This window comes from Crocuta crocuta, unplaced genomic scaffold (genome assembly GCF_008692635.1).
Source record: "Crocuta crocuta isolate KB4526 unplaced genomic scaffold, BGI_CrCroc_1.0 scaffold186, whole genome shotgun sequence".
In the NCBI taxonomy this organism is placed as follows: Eukaryota; Metazoa; Chordata; class Mammalia; order Carnivora; family Hyaenidae; genus Crocuta; species Crocuta crocuta.
Window position 1 is genome coordinate 9787813 of NW_027551569.1, and position 16259 is coordinate 9804071.

At 40.4% G+C, this 16259-nt stretch overlaps 1 protein-coding gene across 4 annotated transcripts in view; it reads right to left on the minus strand.

Annotated features, from left to right (window-relative positions):
* SIPA1L1 (signal induced proliferation associated 1 like 1) overlaps positions 1-16259 on the minus strand; it is a 354681-nt gene that overhangs the window by 233783 nt on the left and 104639 nt on the right. The window lies entirely within an intron of this gene.

A 16259-nucleotide genomic window follows, 5' to 3' on the forward strand; every position in this document is an offset into this window, starting at 1 on the left:
ACCAAGCAGAAAAATCCAGAGGTAAGAAAGGCCACAGAACATCAGAAGGGCATGGCAGACTTTGGTACTGAGATGTGAGGACAGCTGCCCAAAGCAGTTTTTACCACCTGATGGAAGAGCTGTCACACGTTATAGCTACAGGCCGGGCTCTGTGAGAAAGAAAGACCTCAGGATCTTTTGCAGGCATTTCTAAAATATGTGCATTCCAGAGAAGCAGAAAGAATTTTTTAATCTGAAGTATGTAATAATATCAATTCTGTTCTATTTTGAGCCCAGACTATTAATATTTATAATTTTTCAAAAATTACTTAGTAGAGAGAAATAAAAGAACATTAAGAACTTTATAAAGGATGCCTGGGTGGCTCAGTCAGCTAAGCTACCAAGTCTTGATTTCAACTCAGGTCATGACTTCATGAATTTTATGAGTTTGAGCCCTAAGTCAGACTCCACATGGACTTGGAATTCTCTCTCTCTACCCCTCCCTTGCTTGGAATTCTCTCTCTGCCCCTCCCTTGCTCTCTCTCAAAATAAATAAATAAACTTAAAAAATAATAATAACAAAATGCTTTAAAAAAGAATTTTATAAAAAAGTACAACAGTGGACTGAAAAAAGTTTTCCCTATAACTGAAATATTTTCTTAAAATATCCTTACCTAATACAGCTCCCTTTAAACTTTGAATAAACGGTTAGGCAGATCCATGACTTAAAAAATAAACTTCACATTTGGTGGCAGAGTCAGCTCTTTCAAACCTAATGTCCACTGCCCTCACCTTCTTCTCTAGCCATAGAAACCCGGCTTTATTCGGGCTGGCAATGTGCCTACTTAAACACCACATCTGAGCCTCCCTTGAAGACAGTGGTCGCCAAGGGGTTTCAAGGAGAAGTCAGTGGCTGGAGATTCCAGAAAGTTCCTTTCACCACTTTTCCTTCCCTTCCTTCTGTAGACAGCTTGGCTAGAGCTGCAACAGTGTCCCATGGATTCATGGAAGACGGCCTTTGGCTGCTTAGGATGCTAAAAGCCAGAAGGAGCACAAGTCCCTCCCTGGTAGGGACCACGTGGTAGAACCGCCACTCCTGAACGATCTCCCCACAGACATTTTATGCAAGAAATCAACCATGCTGAATCAGAGCCGTGTTCCTAATAGTCAAACAGAACTTTCACTGCATATGCCAGAGAATATTTAGAGTATACATGGTAAGATTTGGCAAAAGGCAGTTTCAAAAAGATTTATAGTATTAAAACATTATTTCGTGATTCACTGTCTTTTTGACATTGAAATCACACATCCACATCATTACTAAAACAAGCTTTTAAACCAAAATCAATCTTTTCCAATATTTTCCTTTGGGCACAAAAGACATCTTGTTCTTTTTTTTTTTGTTTTTTTAATGTTTTATTTATTTCTGAGAGAGAGAGACAGTGTGAGCAGGGGAGGGTCAGAGAGAGAGGGAGACACAGAATCTGAAGCAGGCTCCAGCCTCTGAGCTAGCTGTCAGTGCAGAGCCCGACGTGGGGCTCGAACCCATGAACTGTGAGATCATGACCTGAGCCAAAGTCAGATGCTTAACCGACTGAGCCACCCAGGCACCCCGAGACATCTGGTTCTTAAAACATCTGACCCACTCTGGGAGCTGATCTGGGGGGTGAGTGGGGCTGGCAGAACAGACCCTGAAGAGCAGGCAGGTGCAGCCATTGGGGGAGGGGGGATGGTGGCAGGGGGAGGACATTAAGTATCTGTAACACAGCACAACACAAGCTATTTACAAAGAGTTTCTCTGAGCTTTACAAGCCAGGTGGATCGTCAGGTCAGTCCCTTTGGAGACCTATGATCTGAACTAACCCCTGGCTGTCCCTGCCACTATCACAGAACCACAATGGGATTTCAATGCTATAGCATTTCTTATTCTTCTTGATATCGTCATTTCAATTTTAAGAAGTATCGTTTCTTTGTAACAACTTGTCTGATAGGGTGAGACTGCATTTTCATGGAAATGCTACTGTACTCCATTCTCCTCCCCCTACCATCAAAACAGCTAAGGTATTATGTACAATGGATTATGCCTAACATAAACGGAATAATTCCACAGAGCCAGGGCAGGGGGCGGGGGCCCACTCCTATCTTTGAGGAGATCCAGAAGCTTACAGACTATAAAACAGAAAGGTCAGGATCACCTTCTTCATTTTAACTCAATGTAAAGGTTTTGTTTAATGCTAGAAACAAAACTCATATGGAGAAACTAAACAGAAATTAATTCTACTTCTGTTTTTCTCTCTGTTCACCTTCTGAAGGTTATTCCTTGGTACTTCAAATAGCAGAACAAGAAGCCTACTGCCAATACACCCCTACCTGACAACTGTAGAATTCTGCCCTAGATTAAATTATTACACAAACACCAGCTTTCTTTACGGGCAAAGTGGAACAGTGAAATGTACATAGTGTCCAGATTCAAACCTGGATCTGAATCCTGGTTCTGACAACTACTAATTGCAGGTAAAACCTTGGGCAGGGCAGACTAATTGACCTCTCCCTGGCCTCAATCCCTACAACTCTAAAATGAAAATAATGCTCTCACTCCCCTCCTAGCATTGTTGGAAAAATTAGTGCCAATGTACATACTAGGCATTTTACAGCTACTGAGATGTTAATTACTAAAAGGGTTTTATTTGGTTGTCAAAGGTAAAAGATTTTTAAAAGCTAGCTAAAAGTATCAAGTAACAGGCTTGAGGGGACAGGTAGTGAAGACAGGGTCCCCTGCTCTCCAGGAATCCACAGCAGCCTCCCAGACACAGACGAATACAACCCAGGGACAGGCAACAAGACCGGTGGACACGGGCGCCCTAGTGCAGCGGAGGCGCACGCTGCCCAACCCAGTGCCGTCAGAAGGCAGGCGGCCTGTGAGTCAAATCTTGCAGAACAAGGAGGTGGTCAGGGAAGCCCTGAAAGGGAACAGCACGAGCACCCTGAGGTGAGAGGCAGCGAGGTGTGTCAGGAGTATGGAGCGCAGGCAGGCGGACGACGGGACGACGGGGCTGCCCGGGTTCCCGTCAGAGGTCTGGAAGCCACACACGTGACCCCGGGCTTCCTCCTGGAGGCTGTGAGGAGCCTTGGAGGCACGAGAAGGACATGGGTAGACATGCTTTTCTGCGCAGAAATTATGGCAGCAATGTGGAAAATGAACTGGGTACAGGGGCAGGATGGGAAGATCAACTAGCATCCAGGTAAGTAGGAGGAAGGCCACCGAGAATTTGTATTTTAAGCCGACCTAACCTGTTAAAAGATTTTCTAAGGAATCACAATTAAGCTGGGTCCTTCCTTGGTTTCTGTAGAGACTCTGTATGTATGTCATGTCCAACAATACCAATGGATCCAGAACAGAAAAGAGTGGCCCAGTTTTAAATGGTCACTAAGTGAGGTACCACGTCAACGAAAGGTGGATTTGGAGACATTTTCACACTAAACGCCTCTGCTTATGATCAGCTGTTATGAACAGAAATAAAAACCAAGTCTCAAACATTTGTCATGTGTCCATACAACTGTGGATAAACCACATTCTAAACAAGTGTTTAGAGTTAGGTAAAGAATAAACTTTTTAGAGCCCTCAAATTCTGACCCTTTAAGACTTTTCCCCCAGTGATTTTACTATGTCCTGGGCCTACAGAACCATGAAGTCACTTAACAAAAAGAGAGCAAAACAGCTCTGGAGGCATGAAGAGAAGATCTTATCTGTGCTTCACTATCGGCCAAAACTGCTCACAGAAAGGAAGGATCCCACACACGCTGTCTGGCTGACTCTCAGTTGGCTGCTGTCTGTACGTTCACAAAGAAAAATGTGATAAACATGAACATCCAGGCACCAATATCCATCTGGACAGGATGTTAACACCATTCCTCAATTCCTTAAGGGTCTTATTCTCTCTCAGAAGTATAAAACCAACCAACTGGTTTAAAAGCACTTTAATTCATTTGGGTGAGAAGAAAAGTCAGCAAGGACTCAACTCTTCTGAACACAAATAAGGACACATTCCCTACTATCATTTGGGAAGCTTAAAAGGTTCAGTGTATTAGGGCCCTAAATTATCCATATGAAAAAAAGTACCAAGTTCTTATTTCCATGAACCTCAACCCACCCGAATCTTCCTTCGGAAGCAGTCCCGTCACTGGGGCATACTGGAGCACAGTTCTACCAAGCAAGATGTACTCAGGAAGAGGTTGGTGATAAAAAGCAGTTACTTACTCCAAGCGGACATGGGGGAAACCGGCAGAAGAAATGTTCTGATGACAGAATGAATCATAAAACCAAGACTATTCCCATTCTTCCTTCGGTTTAAGCTGGATAATCACTAAAACCAGCACCTGATTGTTGAAGCTCCTATATACACCTAGTCAAAATATATTCTTTACTTTTATAAAACATATGTTTAATTTTCAGTACTTAACTTGGACTCCTCAATACCTTCCTTCCGAGAATCTTCTCCCATTCAACTGAGTAATCTTACGGCTAAAAGGTTAAAAGGCAAAGCTCTAGGTAGGGCCAGACCACACGAATTCAGTCCTACACACTTATCTCCTCTGTGCCCATTTCCTCTCTCATCATCAGGGCCAGCCTCACCAGGCCTTCGGGAAGATGACATGGGATAACAATGGAGGGTGCTCAGCACAGGGTCTGCTACAGAGCTCCATAAATGTTCCCCATCATTAGTAGTCTTAAATAACACAAGCATGGCAAGCACTAGGACAGCCAATGGATTAGCCCTTAAAGACTCAAGCATTTTGTATAAAATAGATCCTCAAAGCATAAAAACACCAATAATAACAACCACATAAAGAGATAACATCAGGATTATCCAACTATCTCCCCTCTTCATATATTACTGTTACTTTCTAAAATTTTAATGCAAAAGGAGTTATTCTTAGACACCTTAAACTCGGCCTATTTTTTTAAATTTCTTTTTTTAAATGTTTATTTATTTTTGAGAAAAAGAGACAGAGTCCAAGCAGGAAAGGGGCAGAGAGAAAGAGGGAGACACAGAATCTGAAGCAGGTTCCAGGCTCTGAGCTGTCGGCACAGAGCCCGACACGGGGCTCAAACTAATAGGCCATGAGATCATGACCTGAGCTGAAGTTGGACGCTTAACCGACTGAGCCACCCAGGCGCCCCTCAACTTGGCCTTATTGCCAGCTCCCATAACCTACTGTGATTCTGTTAATAGGGCTTCCTGAGTTTGTTTCCAAGAGATTTACAATCACCTATAGTTGATTCCTCCCTAATTTTTAATGGATTTCTACTGATAAATAATTATTTAAATTAGCTAATTTCTAGACCATATAGTTTTTTCTACTAGGAATTCACTGAGCTATATTTGTTTTTCACCAGCTGTCTGGATAAATTATATTTAGCCCACATTCTTTAAAGTCAGAAGAGAATGAATACTTTAATAATTAGCCTCTATTTTTTGGACTTCCCTAAGTCCTTTGATTCCTCTCAAAGTTTAACCAAGGGATTCAGAAGGAGATTGTATCAACTACAACTCAGAGGCAACTCACTACTGGATATGCAAGACTTAAAATCAGACAATTCTTGATGTAACAAAAGATAAGAATTACAACATAAACAGAATACTGAATGGCCACTGGTTTCCCCAGATGCACCCAAGTAGATCACTGCACCTAACATCAAATGGTACTAAATGTAAATTTGCACATGGTACTCAAGTGTTCGGCTTCAACTGTTAATTTTTTAGTAGGGAGGAGGAGCAAGAAAAACATCCCACTGTTATCTCAACACAGGTTTTCCCCAAAACTAAAAGGTTTCCACTCTGTTCTCTTATTTACAAATGCAAATAAAACCAATTCATGCTTATATAGTATGACTTAAAAAAAAAAAATCTATGAGGGGGCACCTGGGTGGCTCAGCTGGTTAACTCTATGACTTCAGCTCAGGTCAAGATCTTCCAGTTCATGAGTTCAAGCCCTATGTCAGGCTCTGTGCTGGTAGCTCAGAGCCTGGAGCCTGCTTCGGATTCTGGGGCTCCCTCTCTCTCACTGCCCCTCCCTCCCTCTCTCTCTCTCAAAAATAAACATTAAAAAAAAATTTTAAGTCTATGAGAAACAACTGTCCACAGAATACCTATTGCTTTGAGATTTATGTAACTTGCCCAAAACAGTACTCCAGGTTTTATATCTAAAAACAACATAGAGGGAGATTGGTCCCAGGGAAGATGAAGGAAGCACACTCCATCCAGTCCCCCCACCAAATGCAGCTATGACACCTGGACAAAGTATCTGAAATAGCCATCTGAGGGTTCTGGAAAGTACATGATCATCACAGGCTGACGATGGGGGAGAAATGTAAAACTTAAAAGTACCACCAAACCAGTGATGAATAATTTCCCCTTTCTTTTCTCCAAAATCCCCCAACCTGGAATCCGGACAGCCACACACCTGAAAATGAGCACCAAGATGTAGGCAGATGGGGGAATCTGGAGATGCTCCACGTTCTAGCTTCAGAAGTGGGGAAAAAGGATTCCTAACACCCCAGAGAGTGTGAGAAATTCCTCAGTTTTCTTCTTTCTTCTTTCTCTAATTTCTTGTTTCCCAGACCAAAGCAATCACAAGGTGGTAGTCACCTAAACCTCCAGGGGATAGGAACCTCTCTTCCTCTGCTCAGAGGAGCTACACTCTCCAGATATAAGGCAAATGTCTGCTGCCTTTTTGCTCTCTATGTCCCTGTCTCTTCGTCCATAATGCAGGCAGTCACAGGAAGCACACTGACCCATCCTAAACCCCCATCTTTGTGTCTGGAGATCTAAAAAAGGGAACCTCAGAGAAACAGGAAGCACTGGAGTAATCGACCCACACAACTATAGCCAACTGATCTGGGCCAAGATTTAAAGGCAAATTCAATGGAGAAAATATTGTATTTTCAACAAACAGTGTTGAAACAATTAGTTATCCTTATGCAAAAAACGGAACCATGACCTCAGATCTTAGACAACTATAAAATCATAATAGATCATATGGATTTAAGCATAAAATGTAAAACTAAAAACCTTTTAGAAGAAAACAAGGGAAAATCTTTAGGATGTAGGGTTAGGCAATGAGTTCCTGAAAGTAAACCCCAAAGCACGAGCCATTAACAAGATGATAAAGATAAACTGTACTTCGAAACTAAAAAATTCTTGCTCTGAGAAAAACACTAAGAGAAAGAAAAAAATAAGTACAGACTGGGAAAAATATTCACAAATCACATAGGGAACAAAGGATTTTTATCCACAATATATTTTAAAAAAGAGAGAAAACTAAACCAAGAAAAGAAACTCAAGTAAAAATAGGCAAAAGACTTGAACACAAATAAAGCACAGATTTAAAAACAACGGAGGAAAAAAAATTAAAAATAAATAAATAAAAACAACGGAGGGGTGCCTGAGTGGCTCAGTCAGTTTTAGCTCTGTTCATGATCCCACTGTTTGTGGGTTCAAGCCCCTCATCATGCTTTGTGCTGATGGCTCAGAGCCTAGAGCCTGTTTCAGATTCTGTGTGTCTCTCTCTTTCCCCCTCCTCCACTCGCACTCTGATTCTCTCTCTTTCAAAAATAAATAAACATTTAAAAATTTTTAAAAAAATAGAAAAGGGGCACCTGGGTGGCTAGTCAGTTGAGCATCTGACTCTTTATTTGGGCTTATGTCATGATTTCACAGTTCATGGGATCGAGCCCTGCATCAGGCTCTATACTATCAGCATAGTGGCTGCTTGGGATTCTCTCTCTTCCTGTCCCTCTCCCTGCTTGTGTGCTCTCTCTCTCAAAATAAATAAACATTAAAAAGAACAGAAAAGATCAATGAAACTAAGAACTGGTTCTCTGAAAAGATAAATAAAAAAACTGATAAACCTTTAGCTGAACTCATAAAAAGAAAGAGCAAGAGAAAAAGGACTCAAATAAAATAAGAAACAAAAGAGAAGTTACAATAAATGCCATAGAAATACAAAGGATTATAAGAGACTACTACAAAAAAATTATACACCAACAAATTAGACAACCTAGAAGAAATGAATAAATTCCTTAAAATGACAACAACAACAACAAACTTCCAAGATTGAAACAGGTAAGAAATAGAAAACCCAAACAGACTGATTACTAGCAAAGAAACAGAATGAATACTCAAAAAGCTCCCAAAAAACAAAAGTTCAGGACGAGATAGATTCACATATGAATTCTACCAAACAATAAATTAAAGAGGCATTAATATTCTTTCTTCTCAAACTATTCCCAAAAATAGAAGAGGAAAGAATGCCTCCAAATTCATGCTATAAGGCCAATATTACCCTGATACCAAAACCAAAGACACTGCAAAAAATAAAATTCCACACGAATATCCCTGATGTACATAGATACAAAAATCCTCAACAAATATTAGCAAACCAAACTCAACAATACATTAAGAGGATTATTCACCATGATCAATTAAGATTTATCTCAGCAATGCAAGGATGGTTCAATATTCACAAATCAATCAACGTGACACACCACATTAACAAAATGAAGGATAGAAATGACATAATCATCTCATGGCGCCTGTGTGGCTCAGTCGGTTAAGCTCTGACTTCGGCTCAAGTCATGATCTCATGGTTCGTGGGTTCGGGCCCCATGTCGGGCCCTGTGCTGACTGCCAGCTCAGAGCCTGGAGCCTGTTTCAGATTCTGTATCTTCCATCCTCACACCACTCAGAATGGCTCATATCAAGAAGACAAGAAATAACAAGTGTTGTTGAGGATATGGAGAAAAGGGAACTCTCATGCATTGTTGGTGGGAATGTACACTGGTGCAGCGACTACAGAAACTAGTATGGAATTTCCTTAAAAAAGAAAAAATAGAAATACCATATGATCTAGTAATTCTAGTTCTGGATATTTACCCAAAGAAAACAAAAACACTCATTCAAAAAGCCATATACATCCCTATGTTTATTACAGGCTTTTTAACATTAGCTAAGATTGGAAAAACTTAAGTTCAGTGATAATGAATGGACAAAGATGTGGTATGCATATACAATGGAATATTACTCGGCCATCAAAAAGAATGAAATCTTGCCATTCATGACAACACAGATGGTCCTAGAGGCTATTATACCAAGTGAAACAAATCAGAGAAAGGCAAATAGCATATGATTTCACTCTTATGTGGAATCTAAAAAAAACCCAAACAACAACAAAAACAGACTCATAAATACAGAGAACAAACTGGTGGTTGCCAATGGTAGAGTGGTGGTGGGGTGATCACAACAGGTAAAGAGAAGAAAGAGGTACAAACTTCCAGTTAAAAAGTAAGTAAATCATGGGGATGAAAAGTACAGCAGAGGGTGAACAGTCAATATAGTGACACTGTAACAATTTTTATAGTGACAGATGGTAACTACACTTACTGTGGCAATTCCTAAAGTATCTAATTGTTGAATCACCATGTTCTACACCTGAAATTAATAATACTGTATATCAATTATATGTCAGTTAAAAATTAAAAAAAAAAAAAAAAAAAANATAAATAGGAAAAGCCAGGTGACACACACACACACACACACACAAAAACAAATGGCTGCAGGTAAGCTCATGAGAAAATGTTCATCAGCATTAGGGAAATGCAGATTAAAACCACAATGAGATAGCACTTCACATCTACTAGAATGGCTAAAATAAAAATTACTGATAATACCAAGTGCTGACAAGGATGCCAAGTATCCGAAACTAATAATAATAATAATAACATTGCTGGTGGGAATACGAACTGATAGTTAACTGTGGAAAATGGTTTGGCATTTCCTTAAAAGTTATACGTACGCCTACCACATAACCCAGGCATTCCACTCCCAAGTATCTACCCAAGAAAAAGAAAAGCATGTGTCACATAAAGATTTGTACTAAAAGGTTCATAGTTAGTGCTATGTGTAATACCCACAAATTAGAACAACCCAAATATTCTTCAGTGAGTTAATGGACACACACAGTAATACTTCCACACAATGGAATACTACTTGGGGATTAAAAGGAGCATGCTATCAATACCCACAACTGGGATGACATTACACTGAGAGAAGGAAGTCCACTTCAAGTCCATTACACTGCACGTGCTTCCCTTAAAACAACATCTTTACAAAGACCAAACCATAGAGGTGGAGAACACATCAGTGGCTGCCAGGATTTAGGGGTGGGAGAGAATGTAGCGTGAGGACACCTGAGAGGGTGACAGAGTTGTGGAACAAATGAACAAATCCACTCCTGTGTTAAAACTCACAGAACTGTACAGCCAAACAAAATGAAACAAAAGCAATTTTAATCCATGTGAATCTTTTACCCAACAGAAAAATATCTCAAATTTATAACATCTTTGTATAACTAAATTGGGTAAATAACTGTACTGAATATTACCACAGAAATGGGTTTTAAAGACAATGGAACATGGAGTATTAAGTATTATTTAAATCAAGTTTATTTACAAAACATTTTAGTAGACACACAAAAGACAAAGTTAACTGTTCAGACACACACACACACACACACACAGAGGACTGTTCTACAGCACGAAAACCAATACTTATCACTCACACATGTGGCCTTGGAGAGGTTGGTGCTGCAAAGCAGGCAAATCATCAGGGACCCAGATGCATGACCTTGGAGCCAACCAAAGCGTGTCCACTACTATCGGGTCCCATCTCTAGCCACGTGGGGTTTCACAAACCTCCATGTCCTCAACAGGGAGCACTCGATGCACATACAGTTTGTTTAGAACCTCGAAGAGGACGTGTACAAAAGGAAAAGGTCAAGGAAACCAGTTTCACTGGCAACGCCTGCATGTGGCCATCGTTACCACCAAAGATGGGTGCGTGCACCCACAGGGTGCCCAAGCCTCACCCTAACTTCCATCCACCTCACATTAGAACGCGGCTCTCCCCCAGGGGTGAGCGTGAGGGGACAGCTCCCAATCGCCACTGCTAACCTGAAGTGATCCAACCCCAGAATACAATGCTATGATAAAATCATTTTTAAAAACATATCTCTGCATTATTTCTGTCGTTAATCAGCTTAGTCTTCTGTTTCCTCAAGGCATTTTGTATGGAGTCATTTTCACCTATTTCAAAGAAAGCAATAACCATTAAAAGAGTAATTCAGATGTCATCCCGTCCCACTTTCCATGATACTCCTTTCCAAATGCATCCTACATGATTTAGTACTAGCCACTCAACAGTGTCAAGTAATCAAAACTGTGTTACTTTAAAAAGTACTTTTTTGGGGCACCTGGGCAGTCGGCTGGGCATCCGACTTCGGCTCGGGTCATGATCTCATGGTTCATGGGTTCGAGCCCCACATTGGGCTCTGTGCTGGCGGCTAGCTCGGAGCCTGGAGCCTGCTTTGGATTCTGTGTCTCCCTCTCTCTCTGACCCTCCCCTGCTCACGCTGTCTCTCTCTGTCTCTCAAAAATAAAAACATTGAAATTTTTTTTAATAAAAAGTACTTTTTAAAAAAAAAAAAGGAAAGAGAGTGCATGAGTAAAGGAGGGAAAGAGGGACAGAGAGAATCTTAAGCAGGCTCCATGTCCAGCACAGAGGTAACAGAGGGCTTGATCCCACAACCCTGGAATCATGACCTGAACCAAAATCGAGAGTTGGACACTTAACTGATGAAACCACCCAGGCACCCCAAAAAGTATTCTTAAAACTGAATTTTTATTTTAATGATGAAACTGTGGATGGTTTCTTTCCTTTCTATTTTTCTCTACTTTTCAAAGGTTCTCTCTACTGAAGCATTAAAATAGTTTAATTCCCTTTCTTCTACTCCTAACATGATTTGCCATAAATTATGGCTATGACCATTATGCTTTCATTATTAATAATCTTGGGGAAACCCTACTTCTTGATCTAATATCCCACCATCACCACCAAAGGGGGTGAGGATAAGATACACTAAACTTTCAGATAACATTGCTATCACCCATTATTACAAAAATAATTCAATTGTGAACATAAGGTTGAGTCTGGATATTTTTTTTTTTTAACAAATAGTTTATTGTCAAATTAGTTTCCACATAACACTCAGTGCTCATCCCCACAAGTGTCCTCCTCCATGCCCATCCCCCCTCCCCCCCACATCCATCAGTCCTCAGTTTTTGTCAGCATTCAAGAGTCTCTCATGGTTTGCCTCTCTCCCTTTCCCCCACCACTTCCCCCCTTCTTCTCCCCCTTGTTCCTCCGTCAAGTTCCTCCTAATCCTCCTATACGTGCAAACATATGATATTTGTCCTTCTCTGCCTGACTTATTTCGCTCAGCATAACACCCTCAAGGTCCATCCATGTGGCTACACATGGCCAGATTTCATTGTTTCTCATTGCCATGTAGTATTCCATGGTATAGATAAACCACATCTTCTTGATGAGTCTGGATATTTTTAAATAGGAGAAGCTCTTCCTTGATCTGTTTAACTTGCTTGAGAATAGCACAGAGGAACAGATGAGTATTTAATAAGCCTGCTTTGATTATAATATTTCAAGCCTGAAGCATATATTACATTACTTTTTAGAAAGTGATACTTGTTAGAGGCACCTGGGTGGTTCAGTGGGTTAAGTGTCCAATTCTTGATCTCAGCTCAGGTCTTGATCTCAAAGTCATGAGTTCAAGCCCTGGGGAGCCCCCTGCTAGGTGTGAAGCCTACTTAAAAAAAATAATAATAATAAGGAAGAAAGAAAGCAATACTTCTTGGGGTTCTTTATATACTGAAAAATACACAGCCTGACCATAAACCTGACTCACACACAAGGTACACTGTTTGATGTCCAAGTGGAATGTGACATTGAGCCACTATGACCCTGCTATCTTTTCTGAGGTATTATCTGTTATTTGTATTAATCTCAGCCAGCAAAGACAAACACTCTGCGTTCAAAATAAAATCAGTTCAGAACTTCACACACACACATTTTTTTTTTAAAGGAAAATGCACTTATTTTACATGATTTAGAGCCTGAGGTTTGGGGAAAAAAATTTTTTTTTCAGGCTGGAATAGAGTAGCAAGGCCTTTGGGCAAAAATGCAAGTTGGAAAATCAGGACTAAGAATGTAACTGTAAACAGTCAAATGAAGAAAGGAAAACTACATGCCATTATGTGAGGATACCAAGTCAGGAGAGAAAGTTCAATTGCTCCTGGGTACTGACGGCACCAGAAGTCCTAACTAAACAATAACAGGGTCGGTTGAGCTACTCCACAAACCCTTACAACTAAACTATTCTCAGTCTATAATTTTAGCACAAGATTGAGATCTTTTTAGACTGGGAGCTTCTTAAAGGCTTTGCCTTCATCATCACTCTAGCCCGGTGCCTGGTACCTAAGAAAGGCCTATTGAGTAGAAAGAATGTAAAAAGAAATAATACTAAGAAAAGGACCATAACCCCCGGTGGGAAGCACTGAGAACACCTCTGCATCACAATACCTCCTCTTCTGGAGAATTCCTGCAACTGCACCTGTATTCCACAAGGGAGAACAGAATTTTCTTAAGCAAGATTCACTCTTCAGCTCACTTTATAGTTGATAACAGCTGTACTGANAATTGTATTTCTAATTATAAGCAATTAATTATTTTAAAGACTAAAAAGTAACTTTTACTGTTTTTATTCATGTTCTCTCTTACTGAAGTCCTATGACGTACCGCCTCTCAACAGCAACCTAGTTCAAAATGCCTCTTTGTAAAGTTTCAAACTATCCACTGCTGTAATAAAGTTACTATGTAATTACAGAAATAACACAAGTGGAAAACTACAGAATTTACTTTAAGTATAAAATATAAACTCAGAAGTCACCCACAACCCTACTACCCAGAGGGAAACTCTTGGTATTGTAGCACAGGTTTTAAGAGATCATGTAGAATGCTCTGGACCCTGTGTAGTTTCACATCATCCTGGGCACATTTCTCCATGTAGTTCAGGGTTCCTCTAAACTTGATCATCGTGTAAGAGTCTTCTACGTGCAACTGAACCAGTTTACACTATGTGACAGATAGGCTACACCTAATTTTTATGTTACAAATATTAAAGTGATAAACATCCCTGAACATAAATTTTTATGAATTAAAAAAAATGTTCTTGCCATTCGATAAAGTCCAAGAAATGGTAAAGTAGGACATAATCATTTTGAAGGCCATGGCGCATAATATATAAAACTGCTTTTCACAAAAGTCCACCCAGTAAGACCCCACTGAGCTAAGGTAATAGGATGATAATTGATTTAGAAGCTGGAAAGGCTAATTTATGCAGAAAACCATAAACAGTGCCCCCCCCACACACACACAGCTTAGCCATCTAATTTGAAATACACAGTCTTTTACCAATTTCCTGAAGTAGAGTAAATGTCTTTTCCGTGAATAACAGGCCTCCAGACTGACTGTAGGCTAATCATTCTTACACAAATCACAACCAAAAAGGATCCTCCACACATCCCAATCTCCCTTTTTTATTAGGATGGAATACGAATCCACAGGTCCTCAGGAAGCAAGCTGAGAATCCTTACAGAAGTTTAATTACTCCCCCATTCCTTTAGAGTTGCCATGACCATACCTAACTTAATAGCATTCTTTTTGGAGGCCTGCCTTTGGAAGCTTTCAAAAGTATTTAGCATATTTTTGTAGAAAAATAATACATTTAATCAAATTACATAAAATTTCAATGATGTAGTTATACAATAACAAGAACTGCTGACAAAAGCAGGCTTTTGTTAAAAATGAAATGAACTCTTGAATGACATTCAACTCAACCAGCTGACCTAGAAGAATTGAGAGTCTACAGCATGGCTGCCTTGTTGAGCCTGAGAGGAGGGGGGAGGAGGAGGATAGAGGGGGGAGGGGAAGGAAAGAGGGGGGAGGGGGATGAGGAGGAGATGGAAGTCACCAAAGAGAGTTCTCATCTCTCAGCCCTTTGCAAGTATGGAGTACTGCATGTTTAAAAGCATTTTTTAAAACTTTATGTATACATGTAGGTGCAGTATAAACTTACACAGACACAGGTAGCCCCTGAATTCAGAGAAAGAGCAGAGTTCACATTAAACACGTGTTAGTGTTTAACAGACTTGCTGAATGGAAGCCAAGAGCAGCCAACCAAGTTCTGTCTCCTAATTCCCCTCCTACAGCCAGCCTCCAAATGGAGCCTAGGCATGGTCCTTAACTCTTGCCCCTTTCTTTCTAAGTTCAGTCATCAGTTGAATTCATCCAGTCTCAAAGCTTCAAATGCCAGGTACACACTGAAGACCCTCAAATCTAAAACTCTAGATGCATGTCAAAGAGCAGAATGTGGACTCCTCACTGCACAGACCCACTCCATTCACCAGACAAGTAACTGCCACCACCATCCACTCAGGTCAAGTGGCCACAGTCCTTGACATTTCCCATTTGTTAACTCCACACCCAATGTAATAGTAATTCCTAGCACTTCTTCATGTGTTTGTGAATATATTCCTTCTCCCTAAAATGTAAGCGTCTAGAGGGAAAGGACCCTACCTTATTTCATGGATCTCCAGCTCCCCAAAGTAGTTTCAGTACACGATCCTTGGTAAACACTGTTGAGCGAAAAGAGCTCCTAAAAACTTTCAGACTCCTCTAGAAAGTTTTCTATGTATAGTTAGAAGACCAGGAGAAAATTGTCCAACCCCTTCTGAAATATACAGTATTTGTGGCTTGGACATGACAACAGACTACTACCCCAATACCCTCATTTTACAGATAGGACCCTTATAGTCCAAAAACCTTTACAAAATTTACCCAAGATCATGCGAACACATAAATCTAATGACATACAAGCAGCTCCAAATGATCACCTTTTGTTCATACACATTTCTTGCAAGTATCTGAAGAACAAAATTGGTCAATATCAGAGATGCTTATTTTTTCATTCTGAGGTATGGAAGAGGCTTCTTGCAGTGTCCCCACCTGTACAGCCACTTGAAACGCCCACAACTAGTCTGGAGACTGCTGAAGTGCCGGAGAACAATCCACAGTAGACAGAAACTAAAAGTCTCATTGTCTGGATTCAAAACCCCAAAGTCACTGCAGGAAGCTATTGTTGCTAACTTCTCTTCCTTCTTTTATAAACCCTTCCCTATTAGAATCCACTGTGAATTTCCAGTACAGAGAGAGTGTGTAGCTGAGTGTTGCTTTGGTATCTGTCATTTGGCTTCATATTTAGCTGTCCAAAGGTTCTTCATAAATTGCAGTAACGTAAGATCCCCCACC